General features: G+C 34.9%; 1 long non-coding RNA gene across 12 annotated transcripts; it reads left to right on the plus strand.

The window, feature by feature from the left end:
• Nucleotides 1-444: 444 nt before the first annotated feature.
• LOC110929967 lies at nt 445-9275 on the plus strand. 12 transcript variants are annotated; one of them, XR_002587548.2, is made up of 9 exons: nt 455-697; nt 789-867; nt 1022-1161; nt 1839-1944; nt 2547-2836; nt 2912-3114; nt 4110-4209; nt 4309-4395; nt 5163-5278. It is a non-coding gene; the product is annotated as an uncharacterized LOC110929967 (long non-coding RNA). The 12 variants fall into 12 exon arrangements; XR_004884196.1 differs by having other exon boundaries at nt 445-697; nt 2498-2836; nt 2912-4209; XR_004884202.1 differs by having other exon boundaries at nt 445-697; nt 2912-4209; nt 4309-4362.
• Nucleotides 9276-9520: the final 245 nt, after the last annotated feature.

Genomic DNA, 9520 nt, shown 5'->3' on the forward strand with positions numbered 1-9520 from the left:
TGTTTTACTAATGACATATTTTATACAAACTCGTTTTTCATTGGTTAATTATTTAACCATACATCTTTCTTTTATATCAATTGATTATCTTATTGATTTTCACATGATTTTATAAAAGAAAACATTTTACAAGATTCATGACTACCTTTTTGTTAAACACTTCTTTTAACATACAAGTCATGAATCCTTCATCAACAAAAACCTATGTATCTCACAGGCATTTTTATGCTGACGTACCTATTTTCACATGTGTTTCAGGAGCTATTGCATGATAATGTTCGTGATACACTTAGGCGGACCTGGGCCTTAGTGACTTAAAACTATGAAAGACGGTTTAATTCATGTTATGTTTCTGCAAATTCCTAGACAATGTAAACATCTATCTACTATACTAAAAGAATTCTCCTTAGCCACATGACATATTCTTAGCCAATCATTTTGTTGATTTAGACACCCTCTTAGGCCAGAGAATTCCTCATGGGCGCCAAACTCTTTTCCTATATTTTCCTTTCACGTGGCTTCTTAGACACGCTTTTCATCGTATCATTCAAAACCCTAATTATCATATAGCTGAGGTGATTCTCTAGCGATTTCATACATCTGCGATTTTATTCGAAACACTTAATCTCTAGTAGGGCGATTCTCATCAAAGTGATTATTGGAAACCCTAAATTGTAACCAGTGGAATTGAATCCAGGTATGTTTATTGTTTTTTATATCGATTAATCAAGCTTTTAATCTTACAATCCTATGAAACTTGTGATGTTGGTTACTCTCCTTCCTTTCAGCCGTCCATTGAGAAACCCTATAATCTTCAGAAAAGTTTGAAGCTTGAGAGAGAGAGAGATTAAGATCCGGATCCAACAGGTACTCTCTAACCTTAAACTTGATTGGCCTTTCCTCAACATTAAGATTTTGATTGTGTTTTATTTTTGTTTTTCTCTGTTGTTTGGGTCTGTTAGCTGCTTGCTAAGGGCCTTTCTTGGTACCTATCCTTTCTCATGATCCTAATTTTTGTTAGAAATTAGGTTTAGGGTTCTGATAATGGAGGACTGAATCAAGAAGAAAATGTGTAGCAGCAATTCATGGAGATAACTCAAGGCCATGCTTCAAAAAAACTGGCTTCTCAAAATTCGTCATCTGTACATCACTCTCGCTGAGGTTGTTCTGTCAACCATTGTTCAATTTGCATTTTTGTTGATTCAATTGCTTCAGGTTTTACTGTTTGATTTGTGTAATTTGAAGTTGATCATCATTTTATGCATTTAGTTCTGTCAGTTTTTATGTTTAGTTGGAGTTTTCTGATAACATATCAATTTTGTGAGCATCAAATATAAGGCAATGTTTAGATACGAGAAGAATATATTAGATATTACAGCATGTTTGTAAGTTTGTTTACTATCTGAATTAGTGTTAATTCATCCGTTTAAAGTGTAAATTTATAGTGTTGTGCCTATATCTGTTGTCAATGTCCCTAAAATCCTATTTCTGGCTGTAAGGTTGATGTCAAGAGCATGGTTTCTCGCCTTCTCACCGTTTCTTTATGTTGATTTCTTTGCATTTCTAAAATTGGTTTGGTCAACGGTTCGTATTATTTTATTTATTTCTTCTTATAAAAATAATGTTATCATCTGTTATGATTTCATACCCATGTTTATAGTGTGATAAAAGATCCATTTAATCACTTTTTTAATAGAATCTTGAACTCCAAATCTTTCACATTAAGATGATTTTGCCACGAGGGTGGAACTTAGGGGTAGAGAGAATGTCAATGTGTGTGATCCCTCGAGTGTTGATAGATACATAATAATGTGTAGAATTACTTGGCACACATGCAGGGTAAACAACCTTATACTAATTTGCTGAAGAGAAATGCTCATGAGGCGAAAGATGTGTTGGCGCACCCGCTGCCGCATAAGCGTAGCGTTAGTCTACGTGACTCAGGTAATGTTGAACTTAAATTGTTTATAAATACAATTTTGGCATAAGTTTGCGGTGTTTTGCGTGAGTATGCTCTCGCTCAATCGTTTTTTGTTACAGTACGGGGCAGTTCTTTGCATAGTTTTTGATGTTGAACTCTGTTTTTTATTAAAGTATATGCTTTCGCTCAATCAAACATCTAGGAAAAGGGGTGCTCATCGCTTCATATAGGAACCCTAAAACAAGTGATTACGACCCAATGGTCGAGGATGTTAGTTTTAGTTGTCACTTGGAACTCCATTTCACTATAGTTACACATAACATGTAAGCACTACTCATGAATTTAGTTTTCAACAGTGAATATTTGTATGTGTATGATTGTAACTTATGCTTTTGTTCGAATTAATCTGGGGATAATACTAGATATGGGGCACTTTCTGAGTTAATTGTGACTTTTGCAATGTAACAATTGCATAAAGGGTTGTAGGTACTCATTATTAGGTATTAATATTATTATTATTAATATATGATAATAAGCAACTTGAAATGAATAGTGATTGCCACACGTTATCAGCAGATCCATATTAGGTATTAATATCTGATGATAAGCAACTTGAAATGAATAGTGATTGCCACACGTTATCACCAGATCCATGTGGCTCCTCTTTTTAGAAACCAGACATTAACCAAATTTACACAACTTGAAGAGTAGAACAGTTTGAGAGAGAGAAGTGAAGCTAGAATAGAGAGAGGACACGATGAGAGAAAGAAAAGGACACGATGAGAAAGAGAGAGAGAGAGAGAGATCGGGATCCTTTCCTGGCATCGATCGGCCATAACTTCTTCTGGCCGTTTGCTAGAGTTATTGCGGTACAAGTCGAAGGACATTGAGCAGAAGAGGGCTGAGGCAAACAAGGTAGGTTTTTGATACCGATCTTTCGATTGAGTCAGTGACATCCAGTTACATCTAACATGATTCCTGTGACCATAGGTGGTTTCACGGCAGCGGTTTAGTGTTTTGATTGGCGTCCAACAGCTGATTGGCTCCTATATATGTTTATTCCGAGTAGATTGGTGGTGATAGAAATGAGATATCGGCAATCAATCCTTCCTTCGCATAACTGTTTTTTGAAATCTGAATGTATGCTACATCATCTGTTGTTTTATGGCGATCAAGGTGTTAAATGTACAACTGTAAGTTAACCAACTACAAAAAAACTGTGTGTTTGTCTAATTTGTGTGAATTATCGGGTTCTTTGATATGAAAGTAAGTGTGTGTATTACAGGGCCGTCTCCGAAAATGATAAAAAAGTTTTGGGCCCCGTGCGAGACAAAAACTTTGGGCCTCTTTCCTATAATATAAACCCATTAATCATATATAAAAAAACCCACAATACGATGATAATTATTGTAAAATAAACAAAACAAAAGTAGTGTAGCAAAATGAACAAAATTACTTACTTAAGCGAATCGTGAGCCTTTTTTAGCATTTTCAAAATAAAGCTCTAGATAAAGTATTTATATAATTCATGCCATTTCTTCTCTATATTTCATGTATCATAGTTATCCATGTTCATAGAGTGAATGCTAGTATCGATTAAAAACAATAAATCCTATTTTTATGTTACAAATAAATTAATACACATAACATTAGTTTCAATACTCTCTGGATAAGCAAAAATAACTAACACTTGAATCCTTAAATCAAAAAGAACTGTAATATGTTTAAACATATTCAAACTAATTTGGCAACACGAATCTTTTCATACAAAAAAGGATAAATCGAGCAAGATATTGAGTTCTTTTAAGTTTATATTGTAGATGGTTAAATGAGAAATTAGAAACCTACAAATTTAAACAAGAAAACATGTAAAGTTTATTATGTAAATGGTTAAATGAGAAGGAAAAAAATCGGAGAAGTTTACAAATTTATTGAGGCCCAAATTTAAATATGGCTATATGGGGTCTTTCCCCTTGTTTTATAATCAGTATCCTTGAGGCCTAAGAAAAAACATAACATTAGATAAAGAAAATAAGTACAGAAAAGTGACCAGCCTGAGATTCGAACCCGGGATGGCCAATTCAACAGAAAGAAGACGCATCCACTGAACCACTAGATGAACTTTTTAATACTTTTCTACACTAATTGTATATATATTTATATATTTTAAATAATTTTGGGCCTCTAGATATTTTGGGCCCTGTGCGGTGGCACCTCCCGCACACTGTATTATGATGTGGAATTCCGATAGGGAAAGCTGTAGTTCGCATCAGGACTCAGTTTCAATGGTAAGTAGACATGGGTTTGCAAAACTTAGCACTTGAGGTATGATAATTAGGTCAGAATCTTTGATTTCAATTTAATAAATGTTCACTTATTGATATTAGGTATTTGTTGTGGTCAACTTTGATGCTATGGGTAGACAGTTTGGATTCTCGAAAGTAAGCTACTACACAACTATTTTATTACCTAAGGTAAAGTTAGAGACAGTTTTGCATTTTACTACTGAGCATGTGTATTGGTTTTTACCATGTAAAAGAAATTATACAATGCGTGTTTTAGTTTTTAAGCAAAGCTATACTATTCAAATAATTTAATTGTTGTGTCTGCAGCATCTTATAACATGTTGTTTGGCTGATAGTTCAAAATTATATGGCTATCAAAAGTTACCCCGTGTCTTTCTCTTTCTGTACGTCTTAATGGATTTTAGATTCTTGAAGCTTCTGTTTTAGTCGTATCTCCTCTTTTTTTATTTATTACTTTAGTTAAATTTAGGTTTACATCAGATGTGCATTCAGTTATGATTTTCCTCTTGAACGGGTCGAATGAGTTAATTCTACTAAAAAGGTCCATTGGGACAATTTTCTTAAACGAGTCAACTTGGTCGGCTTTAATGAGCTGATGAGGTTTGAAGAACGTTTCATACATGTATCATTTTTAATCATTTCATTACATATTGAGCCTTTTCTAACAGGCCTTCAACAAAAGCACACGTAAATTTTCCTCTAATTAAATGACTTTTTAGTTGAACCATATTGTATGCATTTTAATTATTGCTACTCCTATAAATATCTCAATCACATGCATTGCAAAATTTGACTTGGCATGGAGACTAAGAAAATTTTTTTATGAAGTTTGTAATATTCCAGTATATAAAGACAAACAAAGGAATCGTGTGGTCCGAATTCCATTTATTGATTTATGGATTTGAATGATTAGAAATGTGTGTAATAACTGGCAGATCCCTTTTGAGGATGCCCACATTCCGGGTTGTGATGACACTTGGTGGATTTCTTGGGCTAGCAGTTAGCTTCAATTCTACGCGGTTTCTTCATCAAACAGGGGCAAGTACATAAAGGCAAGTCAATACTTTCTTACATTTCTTCTATTATTTGATAGTAAAAATACATATAAAAGTAAACTGTAGGAATGAGTGCATTTGGGTTTAGTGTTATTTCTAATGGTTCAATGGGTAAAAAAGATAGCTAAATACGAAACGGGTCAAACAAATTGAAAGTGAACTCGAAGTGTATATTGATACATAAAACTTCCAAATATTTGACCAATTTTTTCCCTATACATCTGACCTGAAGGGCCACCTTCTAATAGTGAGTTACGATGAACCAACATCCATGTATATTTATCAAATAGAGATTGCTTTTAGTGTCTTATTTCTACTCTTTGTAGTTAGTTTTAGCTCTATTTAAGCCCTATCTATTTTGCAGTTTTTATTATACACTTTAAATCGTTTATATACCTACATCAGCCCAGTGGCAATGGGTAGTTCGATCATCAGAACTTCAAAGAACCTTCGAACCCTTAAAAAACCTAAATGCATCAGGTGTGGCAACGACACCATTCAAGGAGGTCCAATTCGTTATCTTTGAATTCAATTAGTATATTTGGTTTTAGATGTTATTTTTTTTTCTGATTTTAGCTCTTAGTCTCTGAACTATGTAGATGTGATGAATATTTGTTAAAAGTTCTTCTCATCTAGAAACAAATTTAAGAAAATTCTTACGACTCAAATTTAGTGGAAGGTGATGGTGATACTAATGGCTTAAATGTAATTTCTCTTAAAAGCAGGTTGAAGAAACGGGCCTCGATTGTTACTGTATCAGTTGCAGAAGATAGCTGTTATATGGTTGAACCCGAGCCCATATAATAATGCCACTGCCAGAACAACAATAATGCCACTGCCAGAACAACAACAACAAGCACCACCACCACCACCACCACCCCCACCCCACCCCCACCACCGCATCATCCCCGCCACCACCATCCCACTACCGCCAACACCACCATCCCACTGCCGCCAACCCTCCCAAACCCAAAACCCTCCAAAACCCTCACATAACTCAAAGCAGCCACAAAATTCCACCGCCAAAGCAAATTGTCCTAACCCGATGGCTTCAAAATCTCTGACAATCAAATCGGCGACATAACCTGTTAAATCAGCAGTGAAGAAACCGCGGAGATGAAGGGGTTCCGTCAGATCGACGGCGGAGATGAAGGCGGCGGCGTAGCTGAGGTGGTTTTGGAGATGAAGGCGTAGCTGAGGTGGATCTTCAGTGGTAGTGGTGATTGACGGAGGTGATTCATAAGAATAATAAATCCGACTCAGGAGGAGGTGAAGGTGGAGGAGGTGAGGGTGTCGGGGGTGGCGGCGGTGAAGGCGACGGTGGTGGTGGTGGTGGATCTTCAGTGGTGGTGGTGATTGACGGAGGTGATTCACAAGAACAGTAAATCCGATTCAGGAGAAGGTGAAGGTGTAGGAGGTGAGAGTGTCGGGGCTGGCGGCGGTGATGGTGGAGGCGGTGAGGGCGACGGTGGTGGTGGTGGTGGTGGTTGTTTGAGAAGATGGATCTTCAGTGATGGTGGGGTTTATATATTAATGGTGTTAATCAATATTAGGTTATAATAAACCTAAAATGACTAAAATGCCCTTGAGGATAAAGACAAAAAACCAGGTTTTAAGTTGAAAAATCTGGTCAAATTTGAAATTTGGACCAAAATGGCAACAAAACGAAACCACAGGGACCAAAATGGCAACATGTTTGAAATTTGGACTAAAGTGGCAAAACTCGCCAAACCTCAGGGACCAAAATGGCAGTTTACTCCATTCTTAATGTTTTTCACATTAGCTAAAAGGTGTTGTTTCTAAGATGTCTAGGTTAAATCTCAAGTGATAAAAACAAACTTTATTGATTTAGCTAAAATCCGAGATGGTTATTTTTTTAGTTTTTAAGTATATACTACTTTTTTTCCGGCGAATCGACGAGTGACTAAGCTTGGTTGGATTTTTAGCTGACAAAGATCGTTTAGAAATAAAACAAGTCCGAGTAATCGTGATATAGAAGAGAGAAGATGCAAGACATGTGGATAAGACACACGTGGTGTGTAAAGAAATCTTTAACGATTTTTGATTTTTTTTGTATTTCTTTTTTTTTTCAGTTCGTTGTAATTTATTATTTACCTAAGTAAAGGAATGATCTCAACGCCAATAAATATTATATGTTGGTGTGATGCCACCCATGTAACTTTGTTTGATACATTACGTGTCCGCGGGTAGAGAGATAGATTTCCTTACTTGAACATTTATTTCTTTCAAAGGATTATTTTAAATATTTGAAGTTATATATTCATGTGTTAAGCCATCTTTTTTAGTTATTAACTTATTGTTTCTTTTCAAATCCCGTTGGTCTTACAATTTTTTAGTTATTAACTTATTGTTTCTTTTCAAATCCCATTAATGTTACATTTTTTTAGTTATTAACTTTATTATTTCTTTTCAAATCCCATTGAAATTATATTTTGGTTTGAAATAACATGTTATGTATAGTTTTTCTTATTCGGAAAGAGTACGGGTAATTGTAGGAATAATGGTGATAGCAGTGGAGGTGTTGAAGCTTAGAAGCTGAACTAGAGATATACTTTCCTGAGGTTTGTTTTTTTTATTAATTTCTTTAAAGTTATCTACATGATTTTTTTTTTTTTTTTGTGGTTTAAGCTGTTATTTTTCCTCGAGGATTTTCCTTGAGGAAGATGATATGTAGAACCTGGATTACCATTTTTTCAAATCTCATTCAAGTTATTGAAATTCTGTTAGATGATTACAATTAGGTTATTTGGAATTTGATGATTGGATTAATTAGATTGATAAGAGGGTTTGGTGGAGTTTCGCTATTCTAGCATTCAAGATGTAACCAAAGAAGATATGAGGAAAATATTAAATAAACAATATTGGGGCGACAAGGGGCGATTTAGTATATGATATAAGTGACTTTTATTATTAGTTTTATCTAATTTCTCAGAATTTGGTGGAAATTCGGGTGCGCCTAACCAGACCTTGCTGATGTTTTGCAGTAGCGACTTTCTTTTGAGCTTCACATCTGAGTTACCTGTTAGCTCACTGACCCAGATACATGATTACATTAGCGTCATTTGTTAACGGAGACGAACTGGCAACAATTAAGGTAACCACGGGTCTCTAAATAGCTTTTCTCCGATCTTTTATCTCTGTTAGAGCAAATTATGGATGAAACTCTTCCAGTTTATTACCGAAATCCTACCGGGTGACTTTCTTTGCTGTTTAATTTGGCCATTATGACCTTCTCTTTTTTTTTACTTTTATAAGTATTAGTTACAAAAATAGGGTTATGTTGTTATATTAGTGTTAATATTAATGAAAATGTAAACATGGTAAATGGGCTGAATGGGTCAAAACTACATTTTTTAAAACTATATCCCCTCCCACATTACTTGACATGATATGTGACATTTCTCTTCCCCTTTATTATTGCACCTTGACCCAAGGAGCATGCCACTTGATGAAAGAGTAAGATCTATAGCTTCGAGTAGGATGGTTAGACAGTCAATATTTCATCCTCTAATTTATGTCAATTTATTCATAATGGTTAGACATGTAACTTTTGACTTAGTAAATGAAAGTTGTGGTAAATATTCTTACATTATGTAATCTAAGTGTAGGTTCTTTAGTGGAGTTGTTGGACCTTACCCACAAGATTGGCTTCCTCAAAATGGCACCTACTTTGATTTTGCACGTACATTCTCAATTTCAGTGGTGGTTATTCTATGTCTTTGTACACTTGGTCTAGCCACGCCAATTGCTATCATGGTTGCAACTGGGGCAGAGCCAATAATGGTTCTTTGATCTAAGGAGGAGATGCATAAAAAAGGCTCAATAGGTTTTATTTGTGATATTTGATAAAAACGCATGTCAGTGATATTTGATAAAAATGCATGTCAGAGATATGTCATGTAAGGTAGTTTATTTCATTAGTACTTGAACGTTTATTTATCTCAAAGGATTATTTCAACATTTTAAGTTATATATTTGTGTGTTATTTTAAATTGTCGTTGTAATCTAATATATTGGTTTGTGTTTTAATGTGTATAAAATCATAATATTTATGTCGTTCGTGATAATGAAGATATTTCTTTTACCAACCCGCGAAGTTTACGGGTTCTTAAGCTAGTTTTAATTAATGAAACCAAACTTTAAACTTCATGTGTTATAAACAATGATTCTGTTACAACACTCCCCGACATTTTCGCCGCGGTTTGTTGTTTTAACGC

Source organism: Helianthus annuus, chromosome 16 (genome assembly GCF_002127325.2).
Source record: "Helianthus annuus cultivar XRQ/B chromosome 16, HanXRQr2.0-SUNRISE, whole genome shotgun sequence".
Classification (NCBI taxonomy): Eukaryota; Viridiplantae; Streptophyta; class Magnoliopsida; order Asterales; family Asteraceae; genus Helianthus; species Helianthus annuus.